The following is a 23,697-nucleotide window of genomic DNA, read 5'->3' on the forward strand; positions in this document are numbered from 1 at the left end:
ATTAACCTGGGCCACATGGGACTGGTTCAAAGAGTCCCCTCAAATTCAGACATACCTGACATAGATATTTTTGTAGATATAAAAGAAGGCTCTCCTAAAGGCCTTAGGTGCTTTATCATCTCCCCTATCCCTATGTACCCTTTCTCCCTTCTGTGTCCCGGGGCGACCCATTAGTTTAGTCTTGTTTGTTATTCCTTTCCCCTCTCCCCCCTTGGTATTAGGATGTTTTTACCCAAAGGGTATAATGTTTTCTCAGGTATTAGTACACCAAGTATATACAGCGTACGGGATTATAATGAGGTGTACAGGCAGCTCACAAGTTACTGAGGGCAGGTTCGCTCACAGTCACAAGTTTGTATGTGTAATGCTGTCTAACAGTTTTCTGATGTACTCCTTTGGTTTGTTCTCATTATGCTTATGTATGTGAACGTTTGTTTTTTGTAAATGTTGCCGTTTATGTTTGAAAACTCAGAAAAAACGACTGATACAAAAAAAATGCAGGGGTCTATTAGACCACTAATGTCCACGTAAGCTGTGTAAGCTGTCTGAGCAATACTCACCCAGCTTCTGTCCTGACCAGAGCTGGCCAAGGAATGACACTCCCAAAGCAGAAATGCTCTGCGCTGAACACTTCCAGTGACATTTGACAGAAGGGAGATCAGCATATGTATGCTTTATCGCTGCCTTCATTCTAAATCCTATCATCCTCCATATATGATTTTCCTAGGTACTCCAACTGGACAGGTAAGCCCAGAACACATGGCAGGAAAGGAAAAAGTCAGCATCTGCAGAAACTTGTACAGAAGCCTTATGTATCAAATTTTCAGGAAATCTGACAGCGTGCTATGAAAGTAATAAACGGATACAAGCAGAAAATCAGTCTGTGCATGTAGATTTCTATATAAATATATATCTAAATGTGTAGCTTCTGCAAATTTTTAGGCTGTCTCAGTCACACAAAACAAATTTACATGACGAGGGTAGTTTGGACCTACTATATCTCCCCCCCCCCCCTTTAATTCACTTCAAAAGTCGGCCCATCCCCAAACCTGCTTACCAAAAACCCCCATCCTCCAAAATACACAAACACAAGAATATGGATTCAAATTGCCTGGCAAGCAGCCATTTTTTTAACAACAATTAACCATTCAAGTATTAATAACAAAAAAAAATAACATAAATAATGAACTAATTATTCAAATTTGAAACCTTCATATGAAACAAGCATAAAACTTCCGTTCACGGTCTTATAACCCTTCCTATGCCTAGCCCCCCTCCTACCTCTCACTGCAAGTGCTAGCCTCCCACCCTGTCATGCACGCCCTGCGCCTATTATTCTTCAACTACGGGCATGGCAAACCCATACTTATATCATTACAAGTTACCTTTAAAATGTATAAGTTCCATACTGTTTTGCCATCAGAAATACCACCTGTGGTTTACATACAAATGGCTGGGAAGCTCCAGTAACATCAATCACTGCACCATTTCCTGTTAGTACAGATGATTTACCTTTTAATATTGTATTTTATTTATGAAACTTCTCAACCGCCTGGATGCTGCTGACCTCAGGCTACACTGCTAGCTATTGAAAGAATGGCAAAACCATTGGCAAAAAAAATACATTTGTTCCTACATTTGAATACAAGGGAAGCTAATCTGGAGACCTATTTTAATATTTTAAAAATGGTAATGCTGTAAGTCTGTTCAGTGTGGCTCAAACATCATTAATCATTCTTTTGGTGTAACCTGTGCAAGTTTCCAAAGAGGTAGAATTTATGATGCTCCCAATTTTCATTACCCTTAAAATTTGCATATAGATGTCCCTTATCTGTTGTGACAATAAATAAGAAAAACAAGAAAAGACAAAGCTATAAACGGCTTCCCCGCCAGGTCTTCATTTTGTTCTTTCAATGAGCCTAGTAAATTTATGTTTAAGTATCCCAGGCATTGTGCTGGGGAACACTCTGTTCACTAGTGTGGGAAATCTCCATGGGGAAAAGGCTTTTTTTTAAATGTCTAAAGAAGTTAGGGCAATCACACAAGAAAGGTTAGATTCCAGGAAAGCAAGCTGAGAGGATTCTTCTGACCTCTTAAAACTCAGTATAAGCTTAAATTGCAAAGGGCATTTTGAACCAGTGGAAAACGGTAATACAATCTTCCATGTACACATAAGCTTAAACCCAAACCCAGTAACAAAAATGTAGTATATTGCAGCTTTTCATTTGTTAACCACATTTCGTTTCTGTTTTTTAGGTCAAAAACAGGCTAAATAGAGATGCACATTGTTGGGGTTTACATGTATTAGTTGTAGGTTTATTGCTGAACCCACTTATCTCAACCTTCTTGGTATTTCATCCAACTATGTGATGGACAGTTTCTGAGCAAAAGATATATCTACGTTTAACTTCAGCGTACTTCACAAAAGTCCAATGCAAATTTTTAAATGACATCTTCAGTTATTCAAAATATACTTGTGAATATAGTTGTTATTATGCCTGCCATATGATTGTACTCTTGTATTCCATATGATTGTAAAGGATTTGTAATTTTGTCCAGGCAGCTTTATGATCATCCTGCCCTACCTCTCCTGCCCTAAATCTCCTATTCTGCAAATCTTTTCTTACAAAAAATAGTTTTTTGTTAAAAGGGCCAGTTTTTAGATTTAGGTGCTTAAAGTGATGCACTTGTTCTTGAAGGCGCTTTTTGTTTATAGCATGGAATATTTCAAAGAAAACAAAGAGTGTACAGAAAACCACAAAACACTACGTCACTCACATTCACTGCAACACCTTACTCCATAGTAGCCCAATACCCTAAAACTGTCCTGCTTCTTGCCATTTTTACACTTTTGGATCCGCTGCTGAATCTTCATTTATATAGTAAAGCCACAACCTGTTATTTGTTTGCAGTAAATTTGGGCCTAGAATGTTTCATTAAAATTGTCCCATTGCTGGCCAGTTTTACATTGCTGTATCTGTGGTCTCTCAATTCTTGTAGTAAAACACTTGCCATACTTTTCGTCTCCAGTACATTTCAGCCTAAAAGCCTCAATTTAAACTGTACTGCTACTGATTAGTTTTAACCCAATATTGATAGGAACTGAATAGTTTACATAATCAAAAAACGGTAACGCCTTGGTGAATTATTGACCAGTCAAAGTGGACTGCTTGAAGATAAATCATGTGTCGCTGCTAAAACTACCTAATAGGATTATTTTGTTCAAGCTAATATGAGTTACATTGGGTGCTTCTGATACATGTAAGTTATTTGTAAAAGTAATAAAAAATAAAATTTCTACAGTCAAATTTCAGCTGCCAATGTAAACTGTTTCTGAGAATGACCAGATACAGTTTTAAAGAATCACCCAAACATGGTATTTAAAGGATTTGGAGCTGCATACTTTTTTTCTTACAGTAGTTTCCTTTTTTTAATTCCTTAAAATATCCAGATTTTGCAATTCACTTAACATTCCTACATTTCCTTATTTATCGTAATAAAACTGAGAACAGGATACAGTGTAAAAAAAATACAATATTCTGTCTCTCAATATTGTGTCTATTGTAGCTTCACCTGGAGATGTTGTAAGGTTAATGAATCTGGTAGAACACAGTCATGCTTATCATCTCATTGAAGTCTACATCTTTAACAGATGTATATGTGTTTGAATTCTGCATATTACCAAGCCGGCAGACAGCTCTACATCTCAAGTCTGTCTCTTGTCATACATATTCTCAATTACCTTTACAGCACATCAGAGGAGCTTGAAACATATCATAATTATCCTTCTCAAGTGCAGAGACGAAAGTAATAATTTAAATGGTATGATTCTCTGTTGTAGAATAAAGATGTTGTGCTTACAACAATCAGAGTTCCCAACAAGTGAGTGACAGGTAATAATAATTAAGTGTGCAATGTGCTCTATAATTTAACCACACTCGACAAATTTGCCTTCATGTAGAATGTCAAAAACTTAGGGTAATCGGGTAAGAACAAAAAAAAAAGATAGCTTTGCTGTGAAAAATGAGCTTTGGATTTTACTGGTTCATTAATATTTAAACCCATTGGTTATATTCCTGCTGAGCTAATAAAAGATAAATGATAAAACAAATGAAAAGAAAAATGCAAATAAATAAAACCAACAAAAATGGATAAACAAATCGGATTACAATAGAATGGGCATCTTTCATTGAACATGGGCATTTCTGTATTCAAAGGAATCTGATGTGAGCAGTATTTCAAAGGAAGTCACAAATATGCACGCATCCAAAAATTTGATCTGCTTAAGTGTTGAATTCATGTATTTTGTTCCTAGTTTGCATTGTACTCAATAATAAAAGTGAACTAAGGAATGCACATGAATAAAGTCTAATTTTTTAATTTATTGTTCAGCTGCTCTAAAAATAAAAAAGACAGCTTCTGTTATAAAACTCCACAGCAATGTCTATTGTAGACACATGAATGTGAGGTCCAGCGACAGTCATTTTTGAGTTAATGTCATAATGGCATCATAGTGTTCATAGTACAATGATGAAAAGAGAAAGTAAGTACTTACCTCATCGGTGATAATCATTACATCCACAACATTTACCAGACTTCCATTTCTTGATTGGGAAGATAGGAGAATAACCTAGTGTGTCACATACATGTTTCTGTCCAGGAGACAATAGACAAAAGTTAAGAACATTAAAAAATAATCAAAAGTACATGTGGTCAGGTCCTCCAGGGAGGAGGCAAGAAGAAACTTTTGGGGGTTTTTTCTACAGATATTTAAGTTTAAATTAACTTTCAGTTTAACTGAACTCATCAAATAAGTGTGCGTTAAAACAAATGATGTACAAAGTCTAACAGATTTTAGAAAGCAAGCAAAGGACCAACTCTTGCCACCATAATGCATAGATAATTTCATTATTTCATGTACTTTATAGGAACTATGACCAAAATAAAGAAAAACATACAGTATATGCTGCAGTCTGTCACTAGTATTACCACAACTGTTCACTCCATAACATAGATTGCTTTACTTTTTTTCTTTTAAGGGACGTTTTATTCAAAAGAATATTTAAAAATAAAAGCTTACTATTGTAAGCACCCGGACAGTGTAATATAGTATGTTCTGTCTCCTGTAACTGAAACTTTTACTTGACAGCTTGGAGCTTGGATGTAGAAATATAACAGATCTACTGGCAGGAACAAAAGATAATAAAACTGTATTACAGAAAGGGAATGTGTGGTAATGCTATTGACAGGCTGCAGCATACAGTATATGTTATTTCTAATTTTGCTTATAGTTTTACTATAAAGTTCAACCTCAGCTAAAACTTCTTATTCTGTATTTTCCTATTTCAAATGCTATGACAACTGCTCTGTTTCCTAAATGGAAATTCTCCAGATATCATCCAGAAAATCTGGCTAATTCAAAAAATAAATCTGGGATACTCAGCTGTCAGAATGTTACTTTTGGTCTAGCAACCAACTAATCCAAATGATTGTGTTAGGAGACGCATATCATGCTGCAAACCACCGAAATCCAGCACACCCTCCATACATCAGTGTCGCTTGCTGCAGCAAAAGAAATCAAGCAATTAGCTGCCTTTCCTTTATTATGCAGATAACAGCATCCCCAGTTCCCTTTTAACTGTGCTTGTGTCTCAGCATCCCCTGCACATTGAGAATGTGTGCCAATGAAGGGGATTTCAGAGCATATACTGCACCCAATGAGAACAATAGTTCCTGGCTATGATCTTGCCCTGTCATTGGCTACTGGTCCTTTACAGCTTCTCAACTTCCAGGCAACAAGTGTCTGTTGCAGCATTTATAATAAATAAGAAAAACAATAATAAATAAGAAAAACAAGAAAAGACAAAGCTATAAACAGCTTCCCCGCCAGGTCTTCATTTTGTTCTTTCAATGAGCCTAGTAAATTTATGTTTAAGTATCCCAGGCATTGTGCTGGGGAACACTCTGTTCACTAGTGTGGGAAATCTCCATGGGGAAAAGGCTTTTTTTTAAATGTCCATATACTGCACCCAATGAGAACAATAGTTCCTGGCTATGATCTTGCCCTGTCATTGGCTACTAGTCCTTTACAGCTTCTCAACTTCCAGGCAACAAGTGTCTGTTGCAGCATTTAGCCTGTCTAACCTTCCAGTGGTCTGATTATCTGTTGGATTACTTGTTGCTGACTCTGTCTGTTTTTTTGACCAGTGATTGTTTGCTGCCTGGACTGTTGTTGTTTATGACCCCGACCCTGCTTGTCTTTACTCTTGCATATCCTGTTTGGTGGACTAATACCTGTGTATGACCCCTGGCTCGGTTTCTGGACTTGCCTCTACATGTATTGTATATATGCGGTTCACCTGATAACTGACAGTGGAATATCTGACTTCCCATCGAGTCCCCTGTCCTGCTCTTGTGGGCTCCTGGTCCCCTGTCAGTCCTCCCCAGAAGCCATTCATTTAACAATGAAGTCTTGGGGCAATCGTGTGCTGGAAGAGTGCAGCTAGCCTCTCAAGGTTTAGTGGAGACTTTCTATAAATGAATGAATGATGAGTGCAGCGTTATTTCGGGGGATTGGCCACTGGTGAGCACTGGACATGAACACCGTCTTACAGATTGGAGTGGTGATGTCCTTATCATTATCCCAATCATGCAGTGATCAGAAGGCCAGGCTACAGGGGAGGAGAAGGCAGCAAAGGCTGTGGTTTCTCTTCCTCCAACTCCTTCCACTGGACACTAAAGATGTGTTTTGACAACGCCAAATAGAAAATACAGCCTAATGCTTCAAGGGAAGACTGGATCAAAAGTAAGAAAAGTGGGAAGGAAGCAAACTGGACTCCACTGATCGTCACTTTTATTTTTTATTGCCTGCATATTGTAACAGTTGCCCAGTTGTTGCCTGCAAATTGTGACAACTAAATATTACCAAAGTATTGTCTCTCTGTTTACTATTTATGTGTTATCAGTAATTGTATTGAATTTTATTTCTGTTGTATTGGAAAATCAGCACAGAATGTTTAGTGCATTATATTTTTTTATAATTCAATCCCATAAATGTTTACAGTCACTATCAAATCCCACCATTTATATTTTCCCCTGCCTTCAATTCACTTCTAGAGTGGAGCTGTACTGATCGCAGATACTAAATGGGGGATGTTTCTATGTATGCTGGTATGAGGATAGTGGGGGGGAGACCCAAGAAGTGAAAACTTTTTATGCTGAAACTACTTTGGGTATTTCAAATCACTAACTGTCGTCCTTTAAGGCTGAGATGCCCTTTATATTTATGCTTTGTATATTGTGTCTCCTGTGACACATGAGTGTAGACCTGTTTTCATGGCTTGTGAAGGACAGGGTATTGAGGGTTACAAGACTTTGCAGCTCTAATAATATTAAGCTACTATTTCTAGAAATGCTAAAATAGCAATGGAATGTGTAAAAAAAATGACATCATCCCCATATATCTAGGACATATTGGAGAGTATCAGGACCTGTACTACGGTATATTATAGGGTTTGCTATCGTGATAGAAACATCTAAAGAGGTTCTATGTGGCTAAACAGTACCCTGCGAATTCTACTTTTGCCTCAACTTTTTACTTAGGGATGTCATTAATGTTCATATGCCTCAAAGAAAAAATTTAACATGAGGACCAACAGTGCAAGAATCTTCCCGCTTCTGCTTTAACCTATACTCTGCTTCGTGATCAGTCATCAGTTCACCAGAAAGCAAGGAAACCAGTATGACATCAGAAAGCAAATCTCTGCTTTTCTCCAATTATACCTCCACAAAGAGCCACAGTGCAGAACAAATCATGCTAAATAAGTAATTGATTAGCTGCATGGAGACCATAGATAATTATATGCATTTGCAATTTGTGCTTTGCTTACATTTTTTATTTGGGAACAACTTCTGTATTTTCATTTCTCTTTAAAGCAACATCTCGTGTGATTTTTTTGTTTTATTGTAAAAAATAATTTTAAAATATATTTGCAAATGGTCCAACTCGATAGTCATTAAAGAAGGCTATCTCAGTCCTTATTGTAAAATATCAGAAACAATAAAAGAAAATGGCAAACGTTTGTTTAACCCTAATTTTCTAGCCATAACCTCAATTCACACATTACTGAATAGCAGTTCTTCTAATTCTCTTCCAAAAATTAAAATCTAATCAGCTTTTAATGTCCCTGTATTTTGCTTTTATTGGAATTGGACTGTGCCTTTTATATTGTGTTTTGCCATTTTAGTTCCCATGACAGTGCATGCTTGTTTGTACTTTATATTAGTCTCTGCAGATATTAGCTTAAGCTCCAGCTGGCTTGTACTGATGAAATAAATTTCACACAATTTATCAACAGGCTATGGGCGATATTGAGATGCACATTCTCTTGTGTGTAAAATGTCTGTACCTACCTTGCTACATATTAAAAAAAAAAAATTTAAGGGAAGTTATAATAATGTTTGGTAAAACTTACAAACAAACTACAAACAAATCTATTCATCATTGGTAATAAAATAATAAATGTTTATTTTACAAATGATGATTTAATATAGGGTTCATTGTGTTTCCTTGACAGTATGGTTGAAGTGTATACTTGACTTTTGTACATTTGCTGCAAAACCCAAACATTGCCTGATCAGTTGTTGTCTCTAGCAAATAAAAGCCAAACCATTCTGAATCTGCTAGAAATGAGGGGGAGAGGATGGGTTCCTCCTTTTACTGTCTCAGTTGTTAAGTTTGATATTTTGCTATCTCTTGCAGAGCATAAATTCAACTTGCTGAAGGGCTGTAGAATCACACGGAGAGCATGCCAACTGGCTGCAAGGGGTGAAAATTAAGTGGCATATTTATGAACAATTAGCATAGTGGAACTATTTAACAAAACTGATTGTTTATTCTTTTTGTGCAGATTGAGCACATGATATATTCATTTACACCGATGTAACATTTTCCATTTGCCAATGTCTTCCTAATACAGTGTTTCTCAACCAGGGTCGGCCAGAGGTTGCTAAACAATGAGCAATTTGTGTCTCTCAGGCCAGTTTATAGTTGCAATGATCTTTTTGATCTGTAAGGGTGACTTTCTTCCCACTCTCCAGCAATGTAAGAAGCATTCCTACTACTGGCCACCACACTAATGTACTGTGAGCTGTGGATATAGTAATTATAGTAGGGGGTCCTTGAGGACTTAAAAAAGATATTTCAAGGGTTCCCTCATGTTAAATGGTAGAGAATCACTGCCCTAATACCTTTCAATAAATTAAAGTATGTTCACCCGGAGTTACCTTTTTGGTAAGATTTTTAGTCTTTAATCCAAAATGAAAATATACTTTCCAAAGAAAAAGTGATTGCTTTAGAATGACCTGACCATTCCTACTTTAAACTAAAGACTATATAATTTGAGTTTATAAGCAGAAGCGGGGGATGGTTTGGGGTAGATTTCAGTGTGATTGTGGGGACGCTGTTTTACCAGCATACAGAACCACATCTCTTGCAGTAAAAAAAAGCGACACCATACTACCAGCAGTAAAGTCTAACATACTGCTTTATTTAGTCTGAGAAAAGTTAATGAAACTTCAAAAATCACTATTTTTAGAAAATTACAAAAAAGTTGCTAATACCCACACTAATAAAGTGTTTCTAATGAGTTCTGAAGTGATGGCTTTGTTAATCACCTTTTGTAAGGATAGCATTTACCAAAGTTTATATATAAAGTCGCTTGTGTATTTAACAAATCCCAGTTAATATCTATTAAAGCTGCATGTTCTGACATTAAAACATCAGAGCTGTCAAGGGGATCAGACAAACGTACGTGAGAAAAAGAAAAAAAGTATGAGGATTGTGTGAGATTTTTTTATGATCCCCTTGACTACTCTTTATGCAGTTATTCACACACATTGAAACATTCAGCATGACTCTGTACAAATCCAGGAGGAGGAAAGAGGCATACAAGTGAATTCCTCCTAAAGTCTAAATATCAGGCTTTTATAGCATGACAGCCTAGGTTTTTCTAAAATGGATTTTATATTGAGAAAAAAAGGTAAAAAGTTGAAACTCCTTATTTGCTATGTTAGTTTTTTCATCCAACATTTGAAAATGGATAGTTTAGTTTATATTGCTTAATTGTTTAAAGACCCACTCCAGTGTTGTGCGTTGTTGAAATGTTTTTGCCAACTGCCAACTGCCAGGAATTGCCAACTGCTGGATGTTTACTCTCTTTTGGTGCATTGGCAATACGTTTATTCGAATTGGCTGCCTTATGGCAATTCACATTTATGCATAATATTAGCGAAAATTTATATAGCACCAACATATTACACAGCACTTTACAAAGTCCATAGTCATGTTACTAACTGTCCCTCAAAGGGGCTCACTACCTAATGTCCCTATATTAGTCATATGTCAATAATGCAGTCTAAGGACAATTTTTGAGGGAAAGACAATTAACCTAACTGCATGTTTTTTTTGAGATGTGAGAGTAAACCAGAGTACCCAGAGGAAATCCACGTAAAAACAGGGAGAACATACAAACTCCTTGCTTATTATGTCCTGGCTGGGTTATGAACCTGTGACTTAGTGCTGCAAAGGCCAAAGTGCTAATCATTGAGCCAACCATGCTGCCCAACACGTTTATGCATATGCTAATACAGGCCTCAAATACATGTTTTTCCAAGCTTTTTCTTTTTTAGCTTGTTCCTAAATAAATATAGTTTTGTATTTTACCAGTTGCATATAGATTAAAATAGACCCTTGATATATTAGGAATCAATCACAAAATGTACACCACATCCCAATTGCATCAATAGAAATTCCAAAAAGTCACTATAAAGAGAGTGCCAACAAAGGGAAACTTTTAAGGTGTGATAGATCACAAGAAGAGAACGTTATACAAAGTAAAAACTAATTACTGTATTTCATTATAGATAAAAAACATTAAAAGCAATGGGTAACAACAATACACACAATAAATAACAAAAATATTATGTACCAGGGCCAAACCATCTGTGTTCAAAATTGTGTCCCAATTTTGAACACAGGTGGTTTGGCCCTTGAGATGCTAAACCTAGTACATAATATTTTTTATATATTGTGTGTATTATTGTTACTCATTGTTAATCATATTTGTATAGCTTTTAATATTTTTTATAGATAATGAAATAAAATAATTTTTTTACCAAGACATTACCAAGAGCCTTATTTATTAAAGTTTTTTAAGGCTGGAGAAGATACACTTTCATCAGTGAACCTAAGGGATCTAGCAAACCTGAAATGGATCTGGTGCAGGACTGAAAAAATTTGCCAGGACTTTCACTAATGAAAGTGTATCTTCTCGAGCCTTGGAGAGCCTTAATAAATTGGATTTTGGTGTCACTTTCAATTTTGCATTCTCTTTCACCCCACATATCCAAAACATTGCTAGGTCTTGTCACTTTCACCTGCACAACATCTCCAAAATACAGCCCTTCCTGTCCCCAAAGGCCACCTGGGTATACACTGTCAAACCCACCTCCCAATCTCCCTCTTAACAATTGCTAATTAGCATAATTATATAAGCCATAATTATTGTGTACTAGGCTCCCCCCTACAATTGTCCTCTTTTCTTACTTTATACTTCTTATGTATTGCAGGCTTACCACCTGCAGCCAATATTTATTGTACAGTGCTGCAGAATATGTTGGAGATTTATAGATAAATTCTAACAACAAATATTCATGATGAGGTCCCTTATTGCCAGTTTTACATTTAGCTATTAAAAACACCTGGAGCTTCTCTAGATGACTGGCATATTTTACATTACCACTAGTGCAAAAACTAATGTAATAACACCAATGTGAGAAATAATTAACCTTCTTGTATAAGCATTGCTAGCAATTTAAAGCATAAAAAAGCAATTTAGACACCTACTCCTTTGTTTTCCATTATTGTGGATATTATTCTTAATCAGGCAGATAATTATATTGCAGCTCATCTGTAGTATTTTTTCCGTAAGGTACGTACTAAAACTTTCTGTCAAATAGTAGGGGGATGTTTATCATAGTCAAGCAATGTCCAGGTTATTACTTTGGAGGGAGAGTGAAACAGAAATCTCATGATCAATGGCTTCTATCTTTTGGATAAGTCAAGGACACAAAGACATCTAGGTTTGAAATTGAAAAGATATACTGCAACTTCTGAGTAGGCAGTATAGAAACAACCAATAAAACAATATATATATATATATATATATATATATATATATATATATATATACATATATATATATATATATATATTCAATTTTGGAGATGACAATATATACTATTTATTTATTGACTGATTGATTCTAATATTGTAATATTGAATTTTCAAAGCAATAAAGCTCTTTATAAGCATTACTAAAACAGGATGGTCAGATTTTAGTACACCAAACCCATGATGTGGGAACCTGACAAGGTATATCAGCTAATACAACCGATAGAGCCATCTTTTCTATATTGAAGGGCCAGAGCATGTGATTATAATCTTTACATTTTGCAGTGGTCCAAATCTGGGTGCCTTGATTCCTACACTTTCCAAGCTCTTTGTATATGTTTCATTTACTTACTAAGTGTCAACTTGATCAGTCCTCTCTAAGTTGTGTTAAGTGTCTACTGGAAAATAAGTGGTAGGTAAAAGGTTAAAGTAACTGTCTACCAACAGAGGTTACTTAACCTCTAGTGCCCCGGGGATCGCACACTTTTCTCAATTAATGCAGCCACAGCTGCAATTATTGAGAGGATGCCCGGCAAAGGAGAACCTCCTGACATTGTAATATAAGTATCTCTTACAAATGATACATTTGTTACAGAGGTTCTCCTGTGCTGGGCATCGTCCCAATGATTGCAGCTGTGGCTGCATTTTTTGAGAAGAGTGTGCGATCTCCGAGGCACTAGAGGTTAATGATGCAGCCCTGGAAATCCATAGCCATAGCTCGACCTCTCGGCGAATCAGAAGGCCGTTTTCACTTAAATTTTCAGTAAGCGAAAAAGGCACGATTCGCCGCAAGATCAAACCTAATATTCTCTCTCGCTCATCCATAGTAGTGGCTACATATTATTTAGTCCACTACTTCAACTAGGTTTGCCTTTTGCTGTCAGTGGGACTGCTGTTAAAAAATGGACCCCACAACCATGTAAGTTTAAAGATTTCTCTTTTTATCTTGTTGTCTTCCCTGCCACAAAAATGGCCCTTCCTTGATAAAATGTAGTCCTTGAGACTTAACCAGGGGTGTCTAACTCTAGTCCTCAAATGTCATCTACAAGCAAGTGTTTATATCAATAGTATATAGTATACTATTATACTACAGTATATATCAACAGATTAATTCAAGTCATTCATTTTTCTGACATTTTGTTAACTATATATTACCTTTATATTGCTGTATTTAACCTTTTATTGATGAATTGCCTAGAGATAAAATCCTATAGATTTCCCAAACATGAGATTAGCAGATTTAATTTATGAAAGTAACCCTTGGGTTTGCCAGCTTTAATTCAGAAATAATGTTGAGGCTGAGAATCTCAGGGTACCCTGAGACAAAGTGATAATTATGAAATGATGTTTTAACAAAGAGAAGATTGATATTCTATTAAAAGAAGGCATTACAACACGTTAGGAAACTTAGCTTCATATTATTTTAGACTGAAACCTGAAGGTTATTTTAACTTGACATTTATCAGTTGGAATTGGCAATAAACAAAGGTTCAGACTATGAACTGTCTAATTTAGCCATGCAGAGGGTTATTATTATCTGAAAGGTTCAAAAATGAATAAACAGATGAAGACAACCTATAACCCAAACTTTTATATTTATACTTGTATAGCAGGGATGTTGGCAGATGATGCTAAGCCTTTTCATTATTTTTGTAATAAATGTGTAATAAATTGTAATAAAAATATGAAACAAAACAAAATCGATCATGCCAGATGCAGATTTTACACTACATTCAACAATATATAAGGGAGAAAAATGTGTTAGATCTATTAATATTACTATACATTAGCCACATTCATAAATCAAAAAATATATATAAAAGATAAATATATATTATCTGTGCTTTTTTTAATGTTCTGAGACTGTAAGAGGAATATGTATTTTTGTGTTCCACAAGGGACTGGTATAAATTGATATGTTCTCTGTAATGTTCATTATAGAGCCACCATCTAGCCCCAGTACAATTTGGTATGACATTTCCTACACAGCTATTGGAGGCAATATGCATTATACCAGAATGTTATGATATTTTATATTGTACTAATAGTCTTCAATATTGTTCATTAGACTACCGTGAAGGGTAACGTTCTTGAAGCAGCTGCTCTCTCTCTCAGTGGGACCTTGCTAATTAAGTATTCACTACGAATGAGTGTATGTATATTGAATAGATTGCATCAGATTATTTGTGCATAAGATATTGACATATTGTGACCCTTTATAATGTATTCCTGTGAGTTTTACAAGTCATTTAATATAGCACTGTTTAGACAATCAATGTATACATGACATGTTAGACAAATATTAAGAGGTACAAAGAATAATTAAAGAACTCATCACTTATATGATGATTGACATAAAACACCAGTGTGTTGTGTATAAAATAAAATATGCTACGAATATATTTGTTAATTAAACAGGAAAATTATCTAGCTCTACACTCGCCTGTAATCATTTTAAAGTTGATCTCTGGACATAAGGACATCACTCTCTTACTCCTTTTCCACAACCCCCTCCTACCTACCCACTGGGAAAGATGCAAAAAATGCATCTTTCAATGATTTCTGAACAGTCTTAAAAAGAATCAAACTGATGCAATCAACACAATCCCTTAAGCTCTTGGACTCAGACCCCAAAAAAAGGTACATATTGTTTTTTGCGCCCCCAGATTTGGGGGGTTTAAGTGTACCTTAACTCAGCATGCCCCTTTAACTAGTAGGTGTGTGTTATGTTCCCCTCTGTAGAAGAGATAAAAGTCTCTTGCATACAGTTTATTATTTCATTTGTTTACACTTAGTTTTTGTTTAGAAAGTTCAGGGCAATATCTCACTCTTGCTGGGAGTGATTAATAGTCTACATACCGGTAATTACAGATAACTAGGTGGGCAGGTTCAGAGCTCTTGTGGGAGAGACGCTCATCCAGACTTAAGATTTTTTAATTTTTTGAAAAGCTATGCTTGAATATAAGCAGATTATCCATTTAATTAGGTGAATAGTTCTGTTAACGCTTAGCAATTGCATGTAGGTTAAAATACAGGCATTGTAAAGTGCATGTGTCTATTATTCATCAATCTAACTGACCTAGCTAGGGTATTCAGGGACTGCATTTGTGCTAACATAAGTTTGATTTTTCTAGGTTGACATTTTAGAAATAATAAAAGAAATGTTGTTCTGTAAATGTAGGTCTTCTTATTTTGTATGGAGGTTGCATTGTAACCATTACCTTGGTATTTGTTCCTACTACATGTTCCATAGGTTAAAGTTTTACTGAATACATATAGCTAGTCTAAAAATTCCATGCCAAGGGGAAGAACAATGCATTTTTTGCAGACCAAGCATTGTATGGACAGTCTATAGCTGCAGTAGGTCACAGGTGTTTTGTATGCTTTCACATTTCAGTTTACAGGAAACAAAAATGTAAAAGGCCATTGCTAAGCTCCCCTTATAAACATTTCAGTGACCAGTGATTTAAAGGCTTAACCTCCCTAGTGGTTCTTTTTTTTCCCGTTTTATATGTCTAAAAGCGGTACATTGTTTTTCATGAAAATTTATTTTACAGTATAATATAATAGTATGAGTATAATACAATTTGAAACACAAAATCATGTAAAAACAATAAATTAAATAAGTTAAAAAATCTATATATTTAAAAAAATAATTATTTTTTCTTCTATAGGGTTACATACTCCGATTGTGACTTGGGGTTACCACTTTTAGCAACTTTTTTCACAAGTCAAACTATTCAACATGACTGGTACAAGTTGCTAGCTATTGTTTGGTTGTTTTTTCTTTTAGATTTTAGCAGTTTAAAATAAATTATTTAACATACTCCAATCCATATAATAAATATATTTTCTACATTTCCTTTTGAGGACACTTGCACTGATGGTGAGACCTTTTGGAGAATCAGAAATCCTGGGGAGATTGCTTTGCAAATATGGACAGCCTTATGACTGCTTACATGGGTTTGTATTCCTCCCAATGAAGTGCGGTACCTGCTAACTGCTGGGAAACAAGATACCTATTGACTATTGGATCAGTACCATGGTCATGTCTATCAAGTGAGTGAGACTATATCATCAGTGTCAGATACACTAAGAATATTTAAAAGTTTTCTATAGACTATTTTACTTATTGACTTTTTAAGCTGAGTGAGTGCTGTTTTTTAAATTCTAATATTGTTTATAGCCCTAGAATATCATTGTTTTGTTTTACTATTACTACTGTCTGTATTATGTGTTACCATGCAGTTTTCATATAATCATATTTTACAACATTTGTAGGTAATAAGTGGTTTTTAAAGAAACATCTCGGAATATGCATAATGAATCTGATCTGTGGATGTAAAAGACATATCAACCTTTAAAGGCCACCTGCTAGCAAAGTACGTCTAGTGTCTTATTTGTTTGTACTAGTGTGCAGACTTTACCCTTTCCTCTTACATTAATACAAAAAAAGTGGTAAAGGTTTCATATCAATCAATGTCATGTACCTTCTGGCTAAAATATTAACTGAATTCAAATTTCTGTATAAAAGGCCAAATGAAACCAGAGAAGTTAATTAGAAACTGGAAGGTTCTTTGTGGCAGTGGTAGAACAAAATTATATATTCAGTAATATGGGCAATAATCAGAAAAGATCTGTAGAAGTTAAATATATCAAATGTCAATATTAGTTTTTTTAAACAGGTATACTATATGGACAAAAGTTTGTTGATAACTGACCATCACTAATACATGTGCTTGTAAAATTGTATTTAATAATAGTAAGTTTAACCTTTAACCCCCCACCCCCACCCCACTAGACTTCAAGAGCCTCCACTTTTTAGAGGTGTTGCTCAATATTTTGGAGTTTGTCTAAAGATGATGATAAAATAAGAACGGAAGGAATGTACCAGTATTATCCCTGAATAATACTGTCCTATTGTTGGCCACACTGTTGTATCCTCTTTAGCATCCTAATTATTATAATAAGACATCATTGTGTGACTTTTGTTTCAAATAAATTTATTCCTAACCTTGCTCATTAAAATTACCTGTTACTGGTCAAATTTACACTGCTGTGTCATGTTATGTGGTCTGTTTATTCTGGTAGTAAAACACCTGCCTGTACTTTTTAGACCTGATTTACTAAAGAAATGTAGCCTGATCACAGTGATTTATCTATTTGCAAGGAATGCTTCATTTAGCTTAGCAAATGCGATGAAGCTATGCTGACTTTAACCATCTATTTATGTGATAGGAAGAAATCATGTTTTTTTAGATGTCCTTGCATATGACCAATCAGCTGGTCAAAGTGGGACTACTAGGGTAAAAAAAATGCATTGCCTAATAAGTTTGTAGTTTGACAGTAGTTTACCTATTACCTTAACAATAACCAAAAAATGTAAGATGCAGCAATACCTAACTCTATGGACTGGTTTAACCACTAAAGCAGAACTAAACTTGCGATACCCACCCATCTTTAATCTCTCGCCAGGTGCCACCATCTTCTTTTTTTTTCTTCCTGAAGATGATCTTCGGCCATCTTGATGGGCCAGGCTTGGATGATGTAACTCCTGCAAAGGCATGCAGGAGTTCATTATTCACGGCACATGCAGGGGAAGCCGGAATTGCTGTTTATCCTCACAACTGCATCGCATGCCCAGCTCAGATTTTTGCCAGGTATCCAGAGTGATCAGGTAGGTAGGAAGGAATATTACAGAAGGGACATTGCCTGTCTGCTCATGGATTTAAAAAAGTGGAACTTTTTGGGGGTTTGAGTTTCCTGAACCTAAAACAAGAATCCCCCCGGGCAGATTCACACATCAATATTTGTTAAAATAATTCTCTATTTTTATAGCATATACCCCTTTTAGGGTTTATATGAACATATGGTATGGCATTGGTAGAACCAAATTTTATACTGAATACAATGTATACATAAGTTATTTGCTGCTCTCTTTTCCTGTCCTAATACAAGGATTTACACATGAAGATAAAAGCTTATCTCTTCATAATAGAATACACGCATCCTTTTTACACTCAGCAAGCAAAAAGCATATTGATTATATTTTGACAGATTCATATTTCATATTGTTCTGGAATTACCTCTTCTCTCAATCATAGTCCCCAGATAGTGCTATATCAATGTTAACACAACACTTGCCTGGTATTCGGAAACAGCTAAACTATAATGCCTTCTGACCAATCTGCTCTATATAACAATATTATAGATATGGGTTGAGCTGAAGACTTGTTTTCTTAGAGGACATTGCAATGACTTGTTGGTCATCAGTCACAGGCAGTACATTTCTCTACAGCTTGTAAAAATACATTCTCCCCGGAAGATAATTCATTGTACAAGAAGCATGGCTGTCTGACACGCATAACCAGAAATTCTCATTTTAGTATTAGATTTCTATGTGTTAATAATAGAATTTCTCAGAGCCAAGTCTGGATATTTATATATATTTTTTAAAAAATAAGGTTATGTCTTACTGTTATGTGGTAAATGTTATATTTCTGTATGAAGTTTTTCATTGCTATTTTGTAGAAAGCAAGGGCCCATGCAATTTTGCTAATTGTGTAGTTTTTATTGTTAACCAGACTAGGGCACTAAAAGGAACATATAGAAAACTGAGTATGACATTAATTATTATAAAGTTAAAATTTTCCATTAATTTTGTAAGAAAGGCTCCAAAGTGTTTGGTTGATTTGGACAGTTATTTAAAAGACAATGTTTATTGTAATGTGTATTTCTTTCGCTACGGTATTACCTTGGTCAAGAAAAGGACGGCATTCTACACCCAAACAATAATAGGACCAAAGGGCCATATCTTTTAATTGTGGATGTTGGCTTACAACAAATTTCAAGTATTCCACAAATCCAACAAATGTTAATCACTGTATAGCACTAGTTTTCTTGTAGCATGCTATTGCACAACCCGAATATTTCTAGAGATTACCATTAGGAAAATGCTTGGTTCTATTACAGTGTCAAACATTAGTTGTGATAATGGGTACATATGCCCGAACCAACTACAGCTAGAAGAAAACAAAAATACGTTGGTGTGCTTAAGTTTTTGTCTAATATAAAACCATCACCAACACTAAAGCCTCCTATACTGTCCAGTAAGGGTGAGCTAGCTAACAATGGGAGTAAATAAAGGTCCTTTCCAGGAGTAACTGAAGCTGATTAAGGATTAAGGCTGATGATATTAGTTTTCAGTCCTGTGACTGTAATGTTTCAGTTTTTATTGAATGCTACGAAAAGTTACAATTTAAAAAAAGGTTTATGCTGGTGTTTAGTCCTTCTGAATTGAGGCTATATTCTCAAACACAGCCAAGAGTCCCAGAACATTCATATCAGGCAGGTGATCAGACACAGAGAGTTCAAGACATAACAGCTAGTTGTCAGCAAGAATCAGGGATATAAGGTATACAAATAAAACATGATCTAGGCAAAGTTGCTTACTGGTTGGCTTTTGTTTGGCTTGTGAAACAAGTTGACTTTTAATCAAATGGAGTTGGAAAAAAAGGAGGCGGATACTGTGCATATTGTACATTTGGGAGTTGTGTCTTTTAGATTAATTGGTTGTGTTTGCTTGACTAACAGTTTTGTTTTAAACAGCTTTTTTTGCTTGCTGACCTCCAAGGGGGATTGGTCAAGGCTTCACAGGTGATTTGAGTTCCTGGGGCACTCATTTTGAGCTTGCTCACTGTTTGGCTTGTGAAACAAGTGGACTTTTAATCAAGTGGAGTTAGAAAAATTAAGTTATATCCTTATAGTAACCACAAACTGTAAGAAAACATTTATAACTCCTTGTAAACAAACAAACATTGTTACTGGAAAAATGAGTGGCAGCAAGGTGGAAAGTTTGGTTCAGTGTACAGTCTGACACATGAAGGCACAAATTGAGCAACAGCTCCTAGGTGAATAGCGCTGTGACAAATGTGAACAAGTCGCCTTTCTGGTATCTCGCATTGGAGAGCTGGAGAAGCGCATTGCATCACTGAAATCACTGGATCACCTTGAGAGGGGTCTCCTGCTCACTGAGCAGGCAGTTAATGGCATAGATGATGAGGGTGGAGAGGTTAGACAGGATGAGCACGTAGAGAGCTGTGTTAATGTAACTAGAGGGAGTGGTAGGGGCACCCAGAAAAAGAAGGCCAGCCCTGGGTTTGAGTACTCCAACATGTTTGGAAAGTTATGTGAAGATGTGCAGGTGTCAGACCCAGTGGTGGCAACTTTAGATGTTACTGCTACCCATAACAGCTTGGAGAGTTAAACGCATGGCTTATGTCCTGGTGTAGAAGGGAAGGGTTTGGGTTCATAGAGCACTGGGCTGACTTTTCATTGGGGTACAACCTGTATGCCAGAGATGGTTTGCACCTAAATGAAAGGGGGTCTGCTGTGCTAGGGGAAAAATTTAAGGGAATGGTGGAGGGATATTTACCCTAGGACAGAGGGGGGTGGGGCAGTCAAATAAGGTGGCAGAAAGGTTAGTCAGGGGTCAGACACTAGTGGAGGGTGGATTGGGGATAGTTGGGGGGAGGATTATGGGTAAATGTAAGGAGTTTACCATGTTACAAACAAACATTGGATTGTGCAGTACTAGTTGTACTGAAAAACAAAATGATTTGGCAAACAATGATGGTAAAAGCAGCAATGGTTTAAAGAGCCTGTTCACCAATGCTAGAAGTCTAGCTAACAAGATAGGGGAGTTGGAAGCCTTAATGAGTGAGGAGAATTATAACTTAGTTGCTGTTGCTGAATCCTGGCTTTGTTCTTTGCACAACTGGGCTGTCAATATTCCTGGGTATACTCTCTTTCGCTGGTGGTGTCTGCCTGTATGTGAGAAGTGATCTAAAAGACAATGTGAAAGAAGAAATTGCAGATGCAACAAGCAATAAGGTTGAGGCATTATGGGTGGAGTTGAATGTGGGGCTGAAACACACAATTAATTATTGGAGTCTGCTATAGGCCCCCCAGTGCTAAGGAAGAATTAGAAAATAAACTACTAGAAGAAGTAGATAGAAAAAGCAGCAAAAAGTAGAAGTGTTTTAATCATGGGAGATTTCAACTACCCTGACATTGACTGGAGTAATGGCACTACAGGAACTGCAAACGGGAGGAAATTTGTGAATTTACTACAACATAATTTTATGGTACAGTTTATAGAAGCCCCAACTAGAAATGATACTCTGCTGGACCTAGTTCGTTCTAACAATGCAGAGCTTATAACAAATGTGCAAATAAAAGAGAATCTGGGTAGCAGTGACCATAATATGATTTTTTTTCTTGTAAGCTGTAAACAGGAACCAAAAACAGGAAAGATAAAAACATTTAATTTTAAGAGAGCAAATTTTCCAGTATTAAGGGCGGCTCTCTGTGACTTGGACTGGGAGACTATATTGTCCTCAAAGAACACAGAACAGAAATGGGAATGTTTCATGTCTGTTCCACAAAAGCAAACTGAAAAATATATATTTCAATGGGTAATAAGTTTAAGAGGCTAAAATTGAAACCTATGTGGCTTACAACTGATGTTAAAAAAGCCATAAGAAACAAGAAAAGGACATTTCAAAAATATAAAAATGAAGGATCACCTTCATCATTTGAAACCTATAAAGAATATAACAAAAGATGTAAAAAAAGATATAAAATGTCCAAAACTCCAAAATGAAAGACAGATTGCAAAGGAAAGTAAGGAAAACCCCCAGAAATTTCTCAAATATATTAATAGCAAAAGATTAGATCTTAGCATGTAGGCCTCCTAAAGGATGTCGCTGGGTTGGTAACTGGGAATAAAGACAAGCAGATTTACTAAACACTTTTTTTTAGCTCTGTATACATGAAGGAAAATGACAGAGCTGAAGTCCAAATTCATAATAGCAATGTCACAGCCTTAAATGAGTCACAATGGCTCAGATTTGATATAAATGAAAAACAGCTGGGAAAAATTAAGGTTGACAAAGCACCAGGACCTAATGGATTACATCCACGTGTCCTCAAAAAGCTAAGCTCAGTTATTTCAAAGCCATTTTTTCTAATTTTTAGAGACTCTTTAGTCACTGGCAAGGTAACGATGGATTGGCGTAAGGCCAATGTGGTTCCTATCTTCAAAAAGGGAGCAAAATCATTACCAGGTAAGTACAGACCCGTTAGTTTATTGTCCGTAGTTGGAAAGGTCTTAGAGAGTTTGATAAAAAGCCACATAGAGGAGTTTCTGCTAGAAAATAATATTATAGGTGATAGTCAGCATGGCTTCAAAAAAGACAGAAGTTGTCAAACAAATTTACTCTCTTTTTATGAGGAAGTAAGTAAACAGGTAGACATTGGAATAGCAGTCGATATAAGTTACTTGGACTTTGCTAAAGCATTCAACACTGTACCCCATTGAGGGTTAATATGCAAGTTAGGATCGATAGGTTTAGAAAAGTCAATCTGTAAATGGATAGAACTGTCTTAAAGATTGCATTCAGAGAGTTGTAATTAATGATTCATACTCTGGATGGTCTAAGGTTATTAGTGATGTACCCCAGGGTTCATTGTTGGGACCTTTACTGTTTTATCATCTTCATAAATAATATAGAGTTTGGGATTAAAAGTACCATTTCTGTGTCTGCAGATGACACCAAACTATGTAATGGAATTATGTCCATACACGATGTCTATAATCTACAAGCAGACCTGGATGTACTGTTTGGTTGGGCAGCCAAGTGGCAAATGACATTTATTATGAATAAATATATGCACTTGGCATCTAACAACATGCATGCTTCATACTGTCTATGGGGAATACATTTGGGGAGGTCAGAAATTGAAAAGGATTTCTGGTAGATCATAGACTTAATAAAAGCATGCAATGCCAAGCTGCAATATCTAAAGCTAGTAAAGTACTTTCTTGTATTAAAAGAGGAATAGACTGCAGTGATGGAGACATAATCCTACCCCTGTACAAAGCATTGGTCAGACCACATCTGGAATATGCAGTCCAGTTTTGGGCACCAGTTCACAAAAAAGGACATTGTGGAATTAGGGAGAGTGCAGAGAAGGGCAACTAAACTAATAAAAGGTATGAAGGAGCTCAGCTATAATAAGAGATTAGCTGAACTGAATATATTCTCCCTTGAGAAGAGACGTTTTTGGGGGAATATGATCACCCTGTATAAATATATAAATGGTCCATATAGAGAACTCTTTTCCCCATTATTCACTTTGAGATCATTACAAAGAACAAGAGGGCACTCTTTGCATCTGGAGGAAAAGAAATTTAAGCTCCGGATAAGGAAGAGATTTTTCACTGTAAGGTCTGTGAAAATGTGGAATCGGCTCCCTCAGGAAGTAGTTTCAGCAACTACTATAAATTGCTTTAAGGAAAAGCTTGATGTTTTTCTAGAAACACAGAATATAACTGGGTATTAAGGCTTTAAAATAAAAACAACAGTGACAGGGAACATTCGAATGCCTCATGGAATCAGGAA

Source organism: Pyxicephalus adspersus, chromosome 2, assembly GCF_032062135.1.
Source record: "Pyxicephalus adspersus chromosome 2, UCB_Pads_2.0, whole genome shotgun sequence".
NCBI lineage: Eukaryota > Metazoa > Chordata > Amphibia > Anura > Pyxicephalidae > Pyxicephalus > Pyxicephalus adspersus.